The sequence below is a fragment of the Glycine soja genome, chromosome 10, assembly GCF_004193775.1.
Source record: "Glycine soja cultivar W05 chromosome 10, ASM419377v2, whole genome shotgun sequence".
Lineage (NCBI taxonomy): Eukaryota > Viridiplantae > Streptophyta > Magnoliopsida > Fabales > Fabaceae > Glycine > Glycine soja.
In genome coordinates, this window is record NC_041011.1 from 46,576,740 (window position 1) to 46,596,472 (window position 19,733).

General features: G+C 28.3%; 1 pseudogene; it reads right to left on the minus strand.

The window, feature by feature from the left end:
- Positions 1-13,473: 13,473 nt before the first annotated feature.
- Positions 13,474-17,920, minus strand: LOC114370187 (annotated as a pseudogene).
- Between the last annotated feature and the right edge of the window lie 1,813 nt (positions 17,921-19,733).

Consider the following 19,733-nt stretch of genomic DNA (forward strand, 5'->3'; position numbering starts at 1 on the left):
TATATATTTTTTATATTTTTCTTCATATTTTCAAAATTTTCTTATCTACAAGAAAATGTTACATGGAAAATTGGAAATTGGATGTTAGTTATTTATTTGTTAGTAGTTGTTTGGAGGGTCGCGTGTACCCTATACTGACAGCTACGTACGCTAGATTTTGGGCTAATCTTTGTCCAAATACGTGGCTATGTACGCGTCATGGACGTGAAAGGGTATTTTCCCATGCCTTAATATTGCAACTAGACACCTCCAGGTTTCTGATATTTCAAGATTCGCCCTTTTTCGTGTATTGCGCTGTGTGTATCATTCACGTAATTATAAATTAGAAAATATATATATATTAATAGTGCAAAATCTTTCAGAGAAAAAATATTATAAAAATATTAAATTTATATATATAGTACAGTATTTTTCTGAAAAGTCGTGTTTAAATACACATTATACGTTAGAAAAAGTAAAATGTTTACGATAGTTTACTTGATAGTTTATAATATAAAACGATTAAAATAATTTGTAGTTTCTAAATTATTTGATAATTTTTAATTACGTTGTTAGATTATTTTCTTAATTGAGTCATTGAACTTATAATTATTTTTTTTAATTTATCTTTTCATCTAATTATCGTTAAAAAAAATAACTTAATTAGTTCTTGCATTCAATGTTATCATCTTTAGGGCTATATAATGAATATTTTCACCTCTCCAAGTTAATATTTTTACATTTGTAAGTTTTGAACCCAATTTTTCATTTAGTATTCTCACATCTTTATTCCACTCAACTCAAATATTTTTTTCATAAATTTCTAGGCTTCACCTTACAACAAGGATCCAATTATAAAAATAATTAAAGAACCTAATTAAAAATTATTGAATAATTCAGAAATTTACAAATTAATTTAATCATATAAAAATTTCCTATAACATTGGACCATAAATAAATGTTTTAGTGCGCACAATATTAAGAAGACAATTTAACATTCATCATAATCTTATTTATGATTTTGAAACAAAATAAATAATAAGTATAGAAATACAACACACATTATCTTAAATCATCAAACTATGGTACTGTAATATAATACCTTTAAGATTGTCGTTGTAGGTTCAATTTTAGATTTATACAACAACAACGCCTTATCCCACTAGGTGGGGTCGGCTATCAATTTTAGATTTATACATATAAAAAAAATTATAAACATCAATCCCTTAAATGAATTTCATTTGCTTGAGAAATTAATCATAAGCTCTCGAATATCTCAAATACACCTAAAAATGGAATATTTGAAATATAATTAACAAAGATTTAAAACAGTCAAAACCATAATTACATAAGAGAGATAAAATTGTTTCTTTATCTTCGATAAAATGATATTTTATGTGATAATTGTTTCTTTATCTTAAACAATTTTTATATTCTACAATCTAACGCTAAATACTTTTATCTATTTTTCTTAAATACAAGTTGACTTGAAAATTAAACTTAAAAGTTAAAAGGAGGGAGAGGACTCAGAGAGATAAAATTATGAAGATATGTTACATACATATTTGTTGAGGTGATCCAACACTAAAACAGGGATTTAAGTTTGAAATTCAAAAATAGTAGTTACATGCTGAAGTGGGACCAATAGGGGTGGTGGGTAAGGACAGATATTTAACGTTTAATTATCTACTTCGGAAATAATAATCCGTGAAAGTTGGCATTAGATGAGCATAACTTAATTGTAGCTGATATTTAAGATTAAGTGCACTTTTTACAAAACTAATTTTAGAAATATTTTGCTTATATTCCCTATTAAAATTTTGTTAAATTTTTATTCCTAATATATATTTCTAATAATGACTTTTTATTTGCTTTTCTAAGTATTCTTTTCGCAAAGTGTCTCTAAAATAAACTGATGACCAAGTATTCTTTGAAACATGTCAGAACATGCACATGAATGTTGCCGGCTAAAACTCAAAATAGCCAGCATGTCAGAGTATATATATTCTTACAGTGTAACTTCTAATTTTATTTGAGTTTAATAGTGATGTATTAATGAGTAAAATAATTTTATATTATTATTTGTGTGATTTTTAAAGTAATTATTATAAAATTTAATAATCTTATAATTTTTTCCTTATTATATCTTACATTTTTTTATTGAATACCTTCTAAAACTTATTCTCAATCATTTTTAGCTTTTAAATTACCACGCTTATCATAACCAATAATACCCCATGAAGCAGCACACGTTAAAAAATAGAATAACCTAAAACGAATTGTGTCTAAATTTTTGAATTTGAATTTCAAAATATACGCATCTAAAATAAATAAATCTATATCAGCCACTGAGAACTTATTGACCTTTGCTAACATGAATGTGCTAAGTACATGTTCGTCGTCTGCGATTTGATGATTAGTTTGTTACGAAAAATTATTTATTCCATAAGTTAAACTATAAAACAGAAGCCGGGTTTATTTAAAAGGTATTTTTTAATATTTTATATTGCCTCTTACATTAATTACTCACCCACCATGGCCTATTGAATCTTGGTCCTATATCACCATCTAAGAATAAATATTAAATCATAACAATAATACTATTCTATTCTACACGGCACACGGGTGGTCGTATACTTTTTTTTTTTGCTAACATGGTGGTGAAATACTGAAATATAGATAACCGTTTGATATTGCACGCAAGATATTGAGATAAGTATGATTTACTTTTTTTAAAAATTTCTATGAAAAGAGGATTGTTCCTAATATATAATATAATAGCACTTCTTCTAACTTGCTTTTGTTTTTTGTTATATTTGTTGAAAAATAAAATCACGTGTAAAGTTCCTTAAACAAAAAATGAGATCTATAAAATTATGATTTTCAACCAATAATAAAGAATAAAACTGTTGAAAAAAGTGCATAAATTACTTATGAAAATGTTAGTAACACTTTTCAATTTGTAAGATATCTTGTTATTTTAGGGTCAATTTATAAGTATTTACTATAAGATAAAAAAATATAAAACATTGATTTTTTTCATAAGATAAAATCAATTTACTCACCTTAACTTTTAAAGAAGTTAAATGAATTTTTTCATAAAAATTAAGTACATAAATTAATTTTAATCTATGTGAACAACTTATTTTAATTATTTTACCTTCCTATTTTTTTATAAGTAAATAAAAAATTCATTCGAATAGGACTATAGTTAATTATCAAAATTAAAAAAACTTACATACAATTATGTAAATGACCTCAGTAACATGCATTCTTTAAAATAAAAAAAAACCTCAGTAACATGCATATATTATTTTAATATAAACCTTTATTTTTGCATATTATCAAAATAAAACTTTAATTCTTATTGAAAAATAGTTATAGAACTATACTTTAAGTTTTGTGCTTATCAAAAGTGTTATACTGTAAAGTTGTGAATGGATGAAAGGAAGGCGGGGCATCAGAAAAATATACAAGGCAAGGAACCTTCGTATTCAAGAGAAATTTTAACAGACACTTTATTGTTATTTTATAAAATTTTAAATTATAATTAATATATTTTATATAAAAATGATTTATATATTAGGGAATACATTTTAAAATAGCGAATAGCATATTTTCAGTATATAACTTAAATAAATATGTTAAATATCTACAGTAAATGGTAGTATATCCATTTTAGAATGCTGATGAGGTTCACATTGATAGTGATGGATAGCGTACCAGAGGCGCAATTATGTTAACGTCGAGGGGTTGAATTTGAATTAAACGCGTTAGATGGTCTGAAACCGAAATGGAATTTGATTTTGGAAAAGACGGCGTTGTCTGTTGCAATTGCATTTAGGAGGTTAGACGTCTGTTTCTTTTTCAACTTTTTGAATATTTTAATTCCCTTTCACACTTTTCTTTATATCCAACAGCTGAACTAAATTCACGAGAGAAATCGTTGCGTAGAATTTTATTTGTTATTTTATTTTAGAGAATTGTTGCGTAAAATTAGTCACTGAAAATTAAGGCGAATCTGCCACTTTAATGGGCCTGCGTGCTGTATCCTCCGAGGTACAGTCAAATACAAGGAAGAAAGTTGGGAACACAAGAACAAACATTTTTTTTTTTTACATTATGCTGTGAAAAATATTATATACTTTTGTTTTTGACTGCAGTTTTTAATAGAGGAAAACGTCGAATTTTAGGACAATTTCTTTATTGTATAATTTAAGGTATTCTATTTTTTATTTTATTAAAGGTGAGAAATATTGCATCACTTATATGTATATATAAAAAAGGACACCGTATCATTTATTTATTTTGGTACTTTTTACTTTTGTACGCGACTAAATAAATAAAAATTATATATTTGGGAGTAAATTTTTATAAGGGAAAGGAATGGAGGATATTTTATTTATTTATTTATAGAGTAATAGAATTATATAATATTTATAAATCAAAACATAGAACATTAAATTTGTATTATAATAGCATTGTATTTTTTATATAATTATATTAAAAAATTATTAAAATGAAGATCCCCCCTCCCTTCCTTGTAAAAATTTACTAAATATAACCAAAGATAATTCAACTTTTTTATTATAAAAAACCTCATCTGAAATTATAATTATAATAGTATTTAAAAAAAATGAAAACCTAGTAAACCTTAATCCTTTTTTTTTTGTCACATTAAAGCTTTAGTTTCTTCTATAATTACATGAAATGTGAGGTAATGAGTTGTGACTAAAATAACATAATAAGCTTCACGAAATGCAGCATTGAAGGTGCATCATGGCCGCATCAAACTTCAAATTTATATAAACTTATTGTAAAATATTGTTATAATATTTTATAATTATGTTTATAATGTTTCATAAAATAATTTTAAATAGTATTTTAATCAATAATTTTTTCATAATTAATTGAAGTATGTGTAATACAACCGTTAAGATGTTAAAGAATGAGGGGGGAAAGTTATTTTTGAAAAAAAAATTAAAACAAATTAGTTTTTTTTTCCTTAACACCGTATTCATAGTATCAACTAATCTAGAGTTTGTGGGTAAGTAAAATTTGAAAAAAATTATTGTCAAATATCAAACTCAAATTGTGTTCAAATAATTTAATCTTATCTTCAACATACTAATTAGTCTGTTAATAAGTAAAAATTAAAAAGTATATTGAGCATTTTTTTTAAGGAAAACACGTACATTTAGAATATTAATTAGAAAGTATGTGATGTGTTTTATTATTTTTATATTTTAAAATAATAAAGAAAAAATATCATTCTAAAATCACGCGTTGAAACATATTTGGAGAGCAATCACTGACTCAATGTGATTTTATGTGGTCAACATAATTAGCGGCTGAGGATAATTTTGGAATCATAGTTTGAATGAGTGACGCGGGGACATATGATTGGTCCACTTGTCTTTCTTTCATTAGAAGTTGTATCTGAGTTCCAAGAGATGCTGATTAGTTATGTTGCTTCAATGATTGGGATCACAGGTGGATCGCCACGTGGCATTATGGATTAATTTATCCTTGAATTATTGCAAAGAGTTTGTGAATATCATGATATTAGATTATGAAATGGAACAATGTAATTGGGTGAGGGGTTTTCGTGTATGGAATGGAAGCAATAATTGCACACATAATTGGTACTTGTGAGTGACTTCCGGCCACTCCGAATTTGTCACCTATATTAGCATTTTTTTTCCTTTATAAGAAAAATAAATAAAAAATCCAAATAATACACGTTCCTCTTAAAAAAATGTCCCTATTTAAAAATATAACATCAAATTGAATGACGAAAAAAAAGCATTTCATGGACTTGAAATGGTTGATAGTATTTTTAAAGAATAGGTCAATGAATTAAAATGAAAGTAAAATTGAAATAGAGGAAGAAAATATAAAATTTTGATGAAAAAATGTAGGCAATAAAAAGCAGAAAATGGAACAACGTACTGAATTTAGAGATATTCTATTTTCAAAAACATTTTTATAAAAAAAAAAGTGTTTATACAACATCTTTATTGAATTTTACAATTAGACGATTATATATAATAAGTTTATTAAATTGTATAATTAGCATCCTCTAAGTTATATTAACATAAATTTTGATCTAATAGTGTATAAATATCAAATTCCTTAAAAATGGGTTAATTAATTAAAATTAAAAGTGGATCTTTTTTAGGGTATATAGTTTTTTTAAAATATTTTTTGTTTCCAAAAAAAAGAAGAAATAATAAGAGTAGTTTAAAAATAATAACATAGAATATCTCTAAGTTTTTATATTTTCTGTTTTTTTATTATTAATATTCTTCCTTACATTTTCATATTCTCTTCCCCTATTTCAATTGTTTAAAAAACAATTTTTTGAAATCTTTTATTCAAAATAATTTTTTTGAAAAATAATAAACAAAAACACAATCAAACACATATTTAACATCTCAATACTTAAAAATACTTTTTATTTTTCTTTAACTAAGAAATTTGTATCAAGCATTTTAAATGCTTCTTGTGCTATTTGGTTAACGACACCCACACCATTTAAAAAAAAAAAAAAAGATAATGATATGTAAGGCGACAAATAAAATAACTGTTATATATTGGTTTTAAAAATGTCTTTTCGTATTAGAACATTCAAAATCTCTTGAACCATTAACCATTTGCTTCATCCTAATAACGCATGTAAGCTTCCTTCGGAGTTTCATGATTTGCTCTCTCTTTTTCTAGGTTAGTAGTTGGCCATTTGATTTCTACTGTTGATATATGATATATATTTGACTATTTTACCGTTGTTATACAGATGCTATCTTATTTGTTTTCTCAATATGTTAAAAATAATTAACTTTCGTATCATTGTCTGTAAATGATGTTTGACTTCATCAGAAGGTGGCCGGAGATTATAGCATAAGTCATAATAAATGCAAAAATACACAATGATTTTATTATTGCAACAAGCTAGACAATAATCATAATAGTCTACACGCATGTCCATATAAAAATGTAACAATGATAAAATTAAATACATTATAGTATAGTCATAGTCATACATTATGATTTAATTAATGGTCAGTACTTAGTATAGCTAGCTTCCGTCGAGGTCCTCTCAGCGCTCTATAGATTGATATATAACAGAGGACAAATTAACAATAGTCGATTACTCTATAAGTTTAGTTTTTAAATTGTTATTATAATTGTGTGTTTATAAGTATAGGATGAAGTGGCTGTAAAAAAACAAGTGTAGGATGAAGGGTGTACTAAGGTATTCATAAATCATAATACTTGTGTTTGTACCCATATTTATCAAACAAATAATATAATTAACTTACATCATGAACAATTTTTACGGGTATTTATTGAGTGAATTATTCATTACCTATGTTCATTCCTATTAAGATTAAAAAATAAATACACACTATTTTTTTAAGTAGTCGTATATATAGTTATCAACTACTACCGTGATTCTTATTTATTTCAAGTTGTTTTTTTATGTAAGACAATTTTATTATGTTCTTTGTAGTAACATTAAACTATTTATATTCTCGTTCCATATATGCCTTCTATTTTTATTTGTCTTTCGAGTTTGTGTATATTTTTCTTATGAATATTTTGTTGAACATACATAAGTGATGGGACCAAATCCGGAGTCTTCAATTCCTATCCATATACATGTGGATAATTAGATCCATAGGATACTTAACCAAAAACCACCGTCTCCACTCTATAGCCAAACTGGAACGGCCATATGCTAATACGTACCCCCAAAAAGTTAAAGACCGTGTAGAATTGAATTGGTGATCTCTTTTAAGAGATACCATGTCTTAATAATTTCTAGCATCAATTGCGTAGTGATATAGTATATTATTGGAAGTGTTGCATGGCCTAATATTTGGTTACCTAGAAAGTTTTAGAGATTTAGATAAAACCGTGTTATTTGATATTCAATTATTTGGTGACAATAGTCTCTTCAAAGCGCCATCGGTGTCGCAAGATTATGCTAAGATCTGAAACATTCGTTGTCTTGGTTTCCTCCTATCTCTGCATTCCCATGTTCAATGTATTCTCCACCCCCCCCCCCCCCCCCCATTTTTCTTCCTTTTCTCTATCAATGGCTACCACACACATATCTTTTTTTTTTATCATTGTTTGAAAGCTTTTACAGTTAATTTTAAAAATAAAATAATAATGAAAAAGGGTATCATTTTAGACTCACTTAGAGAAAATTAAAAAAAAAACTTATTTTTTCATAAGTATTATACACAATTTTATATAATTTAAAAATAATAATATTTCATTATGCTAAGTTATTTTAATATATAATATATTATTTAAAATAAAAATATCTAATACTAGACTACATCTTACAAATGTTAAAACCCCTCTTTAAATGCAATTAGATATGTTATAACCCTTCTTTGAATGGGATTAGATCCGGAACTTCATCTGATTTTGCATTCAAAGGAATAGTTAGGCTAATCGATGTGTAGTTGATGAGTAGTTTAGTTGGAATGAAATAACCCACCTCAATGAGTTGAGTAACTTTAGAGGTGGAATGATTAAAATGGGTGATATCAAATTGACTAACTAAGTTCGACAACTAGTCTTAATTACTGTTAAAAAATCAAATAAAACACCAATATATTTATTAATTTAAATATTTAATTAAAGAATTTTTTTTATTAATTATAAAATAAATGATTTGAATTTAATTTTAATAAAAATCCAATTTTGTAATATTTAGTTATAAATTACAATTTTAAAATTTAATGAATGTTAAAACCACAACATAAGATCGAGAAAGAGGTATATATTATGAAAATGTCTTTATTATGTAAGAATGAAAATGATCAATTTTAACCTTAAATTTAAAATCTAAATTTAACCAAACATAACCTTTTTATTTATATTAAAAGTTTAACAGTGATGTAATGAAATTCTAAAATAGTTTTTAATCATTTATTGTAAATAGTTGTTGATTAATACAGATCTTTTAATTTTCAACCCATCCAATAAGAAACTTGAAGTGCCAAAATAAAAATGTTATTTTCTACTCTCTCACTAATACTTCCTGCTCGGTCCTATTAACCCGGAATGCAATGGGTGCCGCAGGAACAGGAAGGCGTAGTGGAAATACATGAAGTTTTAGCCGTAAAATAAAGTATGTATATTTATTGGACTTTGTTGGGGTGCCATATATATTTGGGTCCATGAATACCATAGTTCCCATATCATATGTACATAATACACTTGTTAATTGTTATACTTAACGGCCCAAAGCTAAAGAGTTATCTCGTGCCTCGTGCACAATATTTTTGGCTCGTGAACAATAGTTCCCATAGTATCATATGCGTTACTAAAGTATTAAAAATTTATCGATACGTAATTGATTAGAGTAAAACTAGGTTTGATACTTTTAATTAATTTATTAATTAAATTTTTCTACAGAAATTAATCATTAACAAAATTAATAAATATTCTACACTAATATAATAATAATAATAATAATAATAAGTATTAAAAATTTAGATAGCTAAAGATATAAGATTTCATGCCATAAGATAGCGTGGAAAAATAAAATTGTTCACTTTTTAGTACTAACGCTAGAAAATAAATGTTGTATTATTCTAACTTTAAATTATTGAAAAAATTATAAATAAAGAGGCTAAAATTATAAAATATTATAACAAAACCTCATAATTACCGTGCAAGTAAGTTATAATGAGTTGAGATATGCAATTTTTTTTTTATGATCTTAACAGTGAATAGATATGTGCATATGTCATTACCATGAGTAACTTAGTTAACAACCAAAACTACTGTCTAGGTGGACTTTACCTACAATGCTATCATGACAATAATTATCATTCGAATGATACATCTAAGTATAGATTATTCCCAAACTAAAAAAACAATGAAAAATAACTATTTGAATAAATTATCAAAGTTTTAGATATATAAAATGTTATAATTTTTAGAGGTATTTTAAAAGGTACATGATCCAACCCAAATGATCAACACAATAATAGATAACTTTGATATGTTTATACGAATGAAAATAATTTATTTAATGAAAAAATTCATGTTTAATTTCTTTTAGTATATAAAATTTTCTTAGAACAATAATAAACGGACAGATGCACTGTGATCTCTCACTCAAAAAAAAGAAATACATGAACCTATGTCTAGTTGATCACATTGTTTATAAATCAATTTCTTCTAAACTGGCCCGTAAGAGACATAGGTTAATGTGCACGAGATTAGACCTTGATGACACTAATGCAGTGCCTATCTGCTTAAGATTTTTTCCTCATTCTAATTTTGGGTTTGTAAAATTGGCTTGCTAATTTTGTTGTCCTGAGTTCCGGATTCTAAATTGGAAAGTTCCTGTTGTATCCTCAAAAACTTGCATATATAATACAGAGAAGAGTAATCTCAAATTGGACCGTTGATGTTTTCAACGTCACAAACTACATAAAATAAGTGAGTGACAACGTAAAAAAGATAACACCCGACGAATTTTACTATAGGCCTAATATCTGGTATCTAATAGTGTATGGTTCCAAGAAAGTTCTAAATTTCAAGGAGTAAAAGAACTCGAATATGAAAATAACTGGGTGTTAGTTGATAATATTGATGAAAGTAAATTAATTTTTTAAGTGGGAAAATTATCGGATAACTCTATATTCAGTGAATTCAACTAAAGGAAAGAGAAAAAAAGGTGATCCCTTTCTTCATATGCCAAAATAAAAAATCCTCCTGGAAGTTGCAATGTTTGTGCTCCTCACGAATCAATGGATAATTGAATTCTTACTATAAGCATCATTCGATATTTGACAAAATGTTCCAAACACAAATGTGGTTTTAGTTATATGTCAACAGAGTTATCTTGTGCAAGTAGGAAACTTGAAAGTTGCAAGTTGCTATTTGTTTGTTGGATTGGGCTGGGCATAACATAATATAATAAGCAAGTTGCTAATAAATTAAGGCACAAATTGCCAATTTCAAGGCATATTGCCCGCCATTTGGGATATCTTCAAACTCTCTATTGCTCTATCTACGGCCCATTGTCCATTGCCTTGTCACTATCAATCCCGTTTATGACAACCTAGAAAATGTTAGGTTAAAAATTGAATTGGGTATGTTTGTTATTTGACAGTGAAAGTGTGAAAAAGAAAAAATAGAAGAAAAAGAATAATATTAATTATTAAGAAGAATGCAATGAAATAATCAAAGGAGAATGTTATTTGGAGTAATAGTTATTTCAGTATTCAGTATTATTCAACGTGACTTTTTTAGAGCTTTGAAATTTTTAAAGAGTTAAAGTTAAAAAATGAATTTTAAAATTAAAATGATTTGATAATTTATAATTTTAAACTTGAATTTAGTTTTAAGTTGAAACTTTTTGGGTAGTATATTTTTTTGGATTTAGAATAAAGAAAAGATAATTAAAGATTTTCTAAAATTAGCTTTATCTAAAAGTTTTGTTTTTTTAATAAAGTTACATTCATTTAAAGGAAAGCTACTTTTATCTTTTCGAGCTTTTGTAAAATTATTTTTCTCATTATTAGGCCGACTGGGTTTGTGAAATTGAGTTTGACACATTCTTTTCTTTTAAAGAAAAGATAATTTAAAAAATAATATAAATTAAATACTGTCTTAACTTAACTACACATTAAAAAAAATCGTCACAAGAATACCATATTTAGATTTTTTTAAAAGAGAACATATATAGAAGTTAATATTGTGCGGCTGAGAGCAAAGAAAGAAACAAGTTAAATAAGACAACAAACTTCATATAGAAGCTGGAAACAAGTCATTTTCTTAGGATACAAGATATGAGATTCCATCCATAAAGCTTAATATTTAAATTGTTATCCTTTTCAAACAAAGAAAAGTAAAAAATTATAAAATTCTATATGAAAATATTTGGGTCAAAGTGATTATTATTTTTAAAAAAGTTATTTATTTTATAAGCAGAAAAACAAAAAAGCCATCAGTTTGATGATCTGTTTTTTGGTATGAAGCTTTAAGACAATTTTCAAACATGTTTATAAAAACCAAAAAACAAGAGCAACTTTAACCATGCTTGCAAAAATACTTCCGTTTTTAGGGTAACATCTTTTTAATAAACTCAAATCTTCTCATGTATTTTTCGTTCTTAGTGTGTATTTAGATTATGAGAAAAAAAATGAATGTGTTAAATGAAAAATAATTTTAAGATACTCTATTTTGTTTGAATTGTCTGAAATAATTATTTTTATAGTAAAATTACAAAAATGAATTTAAAAATATTTACAGTGAATGGTTTTTATTTAAAACAATAAATTACTTGAAATCAAATAAAAAAGCTAGTTTGTTAACTGTTAATCACAATCTTTAAAAAAAATTATTTAAGCAAAGTATTTTGTAATAGAAATAATCTAATATTATAATCTGATTTTCATCACTACTGTCAAACAAATGAGAAGAGAATTATAAACAAGTTTTTTTATTATATAAAATCAGATTAAAATAATTGATTATATAATCCATACCAAACATATTCAAACGTCTTCGATTCTTCAGCGGCCAAAGGCTTAAGTTCAGAATATCAATACTAAGAATATTCCCAACGCTACAACGTCAGTTTTTTAGAAAACTGAGACAAGGAAATGATATAAGGAGTTTATTCATTCAGTGTAGCATCATTATTACCATGGTGATTGGTGGAGTTTTGGTATCTTCAAGGATAGTATATTTGGCGTCAGTGCTGGAAAAATGTGGAGAATAGTGGGAATGAAAGCCTTTCGTTGATGATAGTGAGGGAATTTTGCTGAAAGAAAGATGTTTTCAGGGTCTAAACTATCATATTAACTCTGGGAATCAAGTCATCTATCAATTATGTTACATCTTATCTGTAACAGTGGAGAAATTTGATTGTCTGTTTCCTTTAAAAGATATATTTAAAATCATGTCATGAAACATTCTTCTTACTTTTTCTTAAAAACATTTTTAAAACACAATAAAGAAAAACCTTGATCTTCGACCAAATAAAATGAGAATAAAAGAAGAAGAAAGATATCAGTTCAATGTCAATGGGCTGCTATTAACAGAAGTGAAACTTCATGCACTTCCGAATTTTGCTTCAGACACCCCTCATTACAATATCGAATGGCCAATCCGCCAGGGAACTGCAGGAAGCAAAGTATTTATTGGGCTTTAACAGAATTAAGCCCAACAACTGAAAATACCTCCTCCACAAATTGAAAGCTCGGAAAATTACATTTGATGCATGTTGTGAAGTTTAATTCTGTGTGTAATCTTTGTAATTCTATTATTTTTTAACTTAGCCCTTTTTAAAATTTGTGAACGCACCAGACAACAGCTACAAATTAGTTACGTTTTGCACAGCAAAGTGATTTGACAAGATGCCTAAGCAGCTTTTAGAGAATTTTATTACATGTAATAATCCCTAAGAAAAACTTGTACACATTAACAATTGTTATGAAAAAAAATCCCAGCTTCACTGAATACACAATTCTCTAAGTATTTTTAAATCCGTGCAAATCAAAGACAGTTTCAGGAGATTTACAACAACTCAGGTGCCTTTACTTAACCAATTGAACTAGAACCCCTTACACAATTCTCTAAGTATAAACATCAAAGTTCAAAACCAATAATATTAAAGATGAAAAATAATATAGAAAAAAAGAAACCCAACCTTTTGTTCTATAATTGTCTGGGTACAGGAAAAGCTCATGTTACTACATTTTACTTTCAGCATAAAAATAACAATATGATTTCTGTAGAGTAACATCCCTCCTCCAAGGACACAAACACAGAGGGCTTTGTTTAGATGATTGACAACCTCAACCTCATCCTATGCAATGATACAACAGGGGTTATTCACCGAAAATTTTCAACCTCAAAAGCACAAGCTGTTCCATCAACTGAGGCCGAGACAAGGTAATCGTGATTAGCAGACACAGAAAGAGACTGAATGGCATCAGAGTGCCCCTTCAATGTTTTTACACATTTGCCAGACCGGCTGTCCCACAATCTCACCTTACCATCCACACAACCAGAAGCCACATAAGATGCACCAAGCCATGCCAAACATGATACTCCATCCTGTGCACAAGGCAAAATTCCTTTAAAGCATCAGATATAGGATTTTCTTTTTTTTACAATTTCAAGTCTATGTATATTACAGAGAACTCATTTAGTCTCTGAATGCACAAAGCCACAAGCATGATACTTTGGACAAAGCAATTCCAACAAACCTCATGTTCACAAGTGCCTCGGGGTAATAAATGCTCTATATCCCAGATGATCAGTTTTTTATCCATGCCTCCAACTGCAGCCCAGGAACCACTACCATAAAATTTTAAGGTACAAAATTATTGATGACTCACATCAAATTTTCTTAAATTTAAGAGAACAAACAATTCATAATTCCATCTGCAAGGTTTGTGTCATTTAGCTGTCTATTATTCTTTGGAAACAAGTAGAATTATTTATCAAAAACAGTGTGTATACTATAAACCAAGTTACCGAAGGTTAGGTCAAGTAAGTCTAATAACATTTCTTGAGTCAATGGCACTTGGTTTATTGATCTTTATAACAAAACCTATTCTATTATGCCTATTAAGCTGTTACCAATAATGAGACTATTCTTGGCTGTAACATTATATTGGTGGATCATCATCTTCATCTCTTCAAACAACCTCTGTGTCCAATAAATTTTTCATTGTGCATGTGCATAAATCCAGAAGCGTACAAGTACACGAATATGTGCAAGATTGCACATATAGACAGGCTATGAGAAGTTTGTTAATTGTAACACATACCTTGGTGCAAACCCAACACACTCAATGGAATCTGAATGAGAAGCAAGGGCATTATTATCAACAACCTGTTAAACATGAAACTCATTATTAGAGACAAAGCAGGAAGCTAATAAATTCTGCAGCATGCAGAGACAAATGAAACAATTAGCACATTGTAAAGTGGTGAAAGTATTAGGATATGTGGTCTTAAAACAGTACAAGACAGTCTATATACTATGGAAGGACATAATTCTTAGAAAACTTGTGTTATTTCATTGAACACAAAATATTAGGGTTAAGTGGAAGACCTACTCAAGCTCATAGTCTAGCTAATTACAAAATTGCCAAGCTGATTAACTAATTAGTCAAATTCCATACACAAATCCACTGAGTAAGTATTATCTTGAGAATGACAAAAATGTACCAATCTTGACCCATATTGGGGAGAAGATAGGAGCTGGCTTCCAAATTCTAATTACTGTCGAATTGAGCATCGCTCATACTAGTCTTGCAATTGTGAAAATTAAATTACAACAAAGGTACAATATAGTCAGAAACTAGTCTTGCTAAACACTCTTAGATCTGATTCCCATACATGTTCACATGCTTGTTCCCTTTGCCCTTGACAGAAATGAGGAAATCACAAGACAACAGTAATCCAAGAAAACATTGCTCTTCACTCGAACTATTGCAACTGACATTAGAGGCTATTACTCTTTGAATAAATCCTAAGATATTTAGCATCAAGCAGTGGATTAGATGATTTACCCTCAAATTTCTTTTAAGCAACTATTATCTCTGAGATTTTAGTAGGATATAGAATTTGAAGTCATATGACACGAATTTTATAAAGTAGAAACATTACCCAAGAGTCAAGACACAACCCAAGGTTTCTCAAAATAACAAGGCATCATGCCCAAGGGAAAAGAAACAAGACAAGACAAACAGACTAAAGACAATAATGCTGTGAATATCAAAAGCAATGAAAACACATACTCTTCCTTTGTTGATATTCACAATATGGACCTATCCATCCTTAGAACCAGAAAGAGCAAGAGTTGAAGTTGAATTTATTGTCAAGCATGTTAATCCCTCGGTATGATATGGATGGCCTAGAAAGCAAAATCTAGCAGGTTATCAAAAGCAAGAAGAAAAAGGAAATAAGGAAATCTGCAGATGAAAGTAAAATGATTAGACATCAATTTTTTGTGAAACTATCATGACTTGATAAAGATCAAGTTTGACCTCATGAATGTTGTCTGTCCCTACTTGATATGAGAAAAGAGATAAAACATATGCTTTTAATTGATTTTAAAAATTGCTCAAATTGCATCCCATCCTTTTTTTCTTGAGGAAGATGCCAGAATGTGTTTTTTTTTTTATTATAAAAAAATAACTATGGAGAATTCCAAGACCACAGACTATTTAGATTGGAGGCACGAATAATTGGAAAAATGCATTGCTGAGGAACAGAAAGCAAACACAATTACTAAAGAGCAATTTACATACCCTGCACAACATGAGTGCTTTTTCCACTTTCTGAATTCCAAATTCTCAAGGTTGCATCGTCAGAACCAGTACATATTATTTCCCTAAGGTACCAAGTAAAAAGAAATGGAAATTAAAAATATATACCACAAATAACATTTAACAAAAAAATGCACCAAGATAAAGAAAAATTATTACCATCAGGAGTAAAATCACCACAGGTTACACTATTGCCATGACCAATAAATGTTTTAAGTAAGGCAGCATTATCAGTATTCCACATCCAAATGCTGAAATCCTCAGAACCAGCTAAGAGTCTGTGTCCTCTTGGATCCCACCTAAGCCACTGAAAGATTTCATGGCATCTAACTTAGTAACTATTAACAACAGAAAAAGCAAGAAAACTAAGGGTGGGTTTGGTTTGTTTTTTGTTTTCATTTCCAGTTGATATTTTCTTTTACTAGTAACTACAAAAATAACACCTTGTTTTCACCAACAATCTCACCTCAATGCCCCCTCCAGGTCCTTCAAAATTTCTACCTTCCAAATTTCCAGATACATCCCAGACTTTAATGATTCCATCTAAGCTAACTGATGCCAATTGCTGACCATCATAGCTAAAGGCTAAAGTAGATACAGATTCTTCATGACCTGCACAAAATTAATAATAATAAAAACAATTGGACAGTCAATAAATAGCAAGTAACATGATCTTGACTTCACTAATTATTGTGCAACACTAGTGATAACTGGAAAAATATTAATCCATCAGTAACTCTAGTGTCATGCAAATACCTTGAAGCTCAAAAGCCCAATCTCCTTGGCCAATCTTCCAGAGAAATCCTCTGTCATCACCGCTCCCAGTAACCACCAAGGCTGCATCTGTGGGGCTGCAGGAAACTGAGTACAACTCACCTAAACAAGAATTCAAGAAATCAGAAAAATATCATAAATTCCCAACTGAGTACACGAGTTCAAAATTTGAAAAAGAAACGAAAAAAAAAAGCTTAGTTCCTCAACAATGCCATTGCAGAATATCATGCTACTTAGAATCCTGAATTTGATTTCAATCTAATTAAATGCTCGGCAGAATCAGAATAGTTAAGCAGAAACACAAACAAAAAAAGTAGAAATCTTACCGGTATGAGCAGTGAATTTGTGCACAAAATTACTATCCTCCTCCTCTGAAATGGTTAAAATAATATCACAACCAAATATATTAATTAACACACTGAAAAACAATACATCTCAATTCTAACATCAATGAAAGTATAATACAGAAAATAAAAGTTGACTGTTTTGAAGTAATAGAGAAATCACACACAAGGCATATCAACATATAGACATATTGAAATTGCAGTTTCGAAGGACTTACGGCAAGTTCATACCGAGTTCAGAATCATCATCAGCGTCAGGAAGATCTTCATTATCCATGGCAACTTCATGGATGATGTCAGACTCATCAAGGAAAACTTGTTCGTTGTCGTCTTCATCGTCATGATGAGGTGGAGCATTCATTGTGTTTGCTCAATTATCAATGAAATGTTTTCTTCAACTCTCTCTAAACCTGAGAGAAATTTATCCAATAACATTTAACTTCCAATTGGATCTTTCTTTCTTTATCCTATAGCATGTGAAAAAACAAAAGGCAAAAGTACCTTTAAACTCGTAAATGATAAACACAATATAAGGTGAAGGCTTGACCTGTGATTCTCTCAGTTCTGCAACAACGATGATGGAGGATGCTAAGTGGAGGACTTCAAAGGTTGGCCCACTATTCCTTGGGTTTGGGCCTCACCTAAACGCAGAAAAGGGCTTTTTTAAGAAAGAAATAAAGTATTCTTTAGTGAAATTTTATATTCACTACCCCTTCTCACACCTCCCTCCTGTAAAAATAAAAAATAAAAAACCTCCCTCCTCTGAAATTTTTAAAGGAGTATAATAATAACACATTGAAAATATAATAGTTGCAGAAATCATACTGAAGACTGAACACATAGAAAGAGATTGAAATTCCTGTCTAGAAGGTAATTGAGCAAATACAAATTATGAATGAACCTGTTGGAGGAATTAAGAAGGAGGAAAGACCACGTTGCACCTCACTCACTGTAACTGCATGCACCGGCTCACTCAATTAAAATCCTCAACTATTTTACTTTCCTTAATTAAGCATGTTAAAAAGAAAATCCCATGAACTGGAATCTCTAGAAATAATTTGAAAAATTGTCTTTTTTCCCGATTTCTTTTTTAATTTTTTACTTCAAAAACCTTCAATTTTGATTAATTTTGTAAAAATAATTCATGATTGAAATTGACGAAAATCGGGTAGTATCCATCATAACTTATAATCCTAATATGGACATGACATTTAAAGACTCACCGGAGGATCTAGTCTATCTATCTAGATACAATTCAGGGTGTTGTACGAAATCCTACGATATCTGTTATTTTTTCCCTTTTTTTTTTTTGATAATTTGATCCCACCCTCTTAGTACAGATCGATATTAGTTACATAGAAGTATTTCTTGTGGTAAAAAAATTAGGATTTATTTTACATTCAAAATATACAATGATAATAATAATAAATAGAAAAAAATAGATTTATGTATTCGGATGCACGTTCTTTAATCATGTAAAGATTTTAAAGAATAATATTACGATCAACTCTTGAATAAATGGAACTCTAAAGAACAATTTTCCTTTTTACTTTTGAGGTCTAGATCTAAACTTTTGTAATGTGTGTCTAGTACACTTTGCCTTGTTTCTATTTATAATGTTAAAAAGACATGGATTTGGTCTTTATAAAAAACACTAAAGATTTTATTTAAAATAATTTTATATTTCTTTACCTTTCTAAAGATAAAAATATATCTTATATCTTTTAGTGTAAGAAACATTTTCATATAATACAGAGATAATTCACTATTAATCACATGATTAATTACAATAATTAATCACATTATATGTAACAATAACATATTATTCTTATTTTATAGACAACTTCTACATTCATAAAATAACATTTCCTTTTTTTATATTAATTATATTCTTGGTGCTACCAAAAATATAATAATATTTTAATAAAATATTTATTTGATTAAATTAAATTCTCTAATTTAATTATCAAATAAATTATTTTTTTTTCAAAGACGGGAACACTCGTTTGTGTGTGACCTCTTAGGTTCAGTACTAAATTAATTATGATTAATTTACTTAACAAGATAGGCATCTAGCAACATTCCTCAACGTTCGGATAACCTGAAATAACATTTTTACTCTTAAGAACCAATAATAGAAGAATAATATAATATTTCCTTCCATCATTCATAACTCAAGGTTAGCACTAGAGTGTAGTATTATTATCAAATTCTAATAAGCTAACATATTTAATCAATGAATGACTCAAGAAACTCATTAATTCAATTGCCCTATCTAAGGTATTCTATCATAGAGCTCAAACTCATT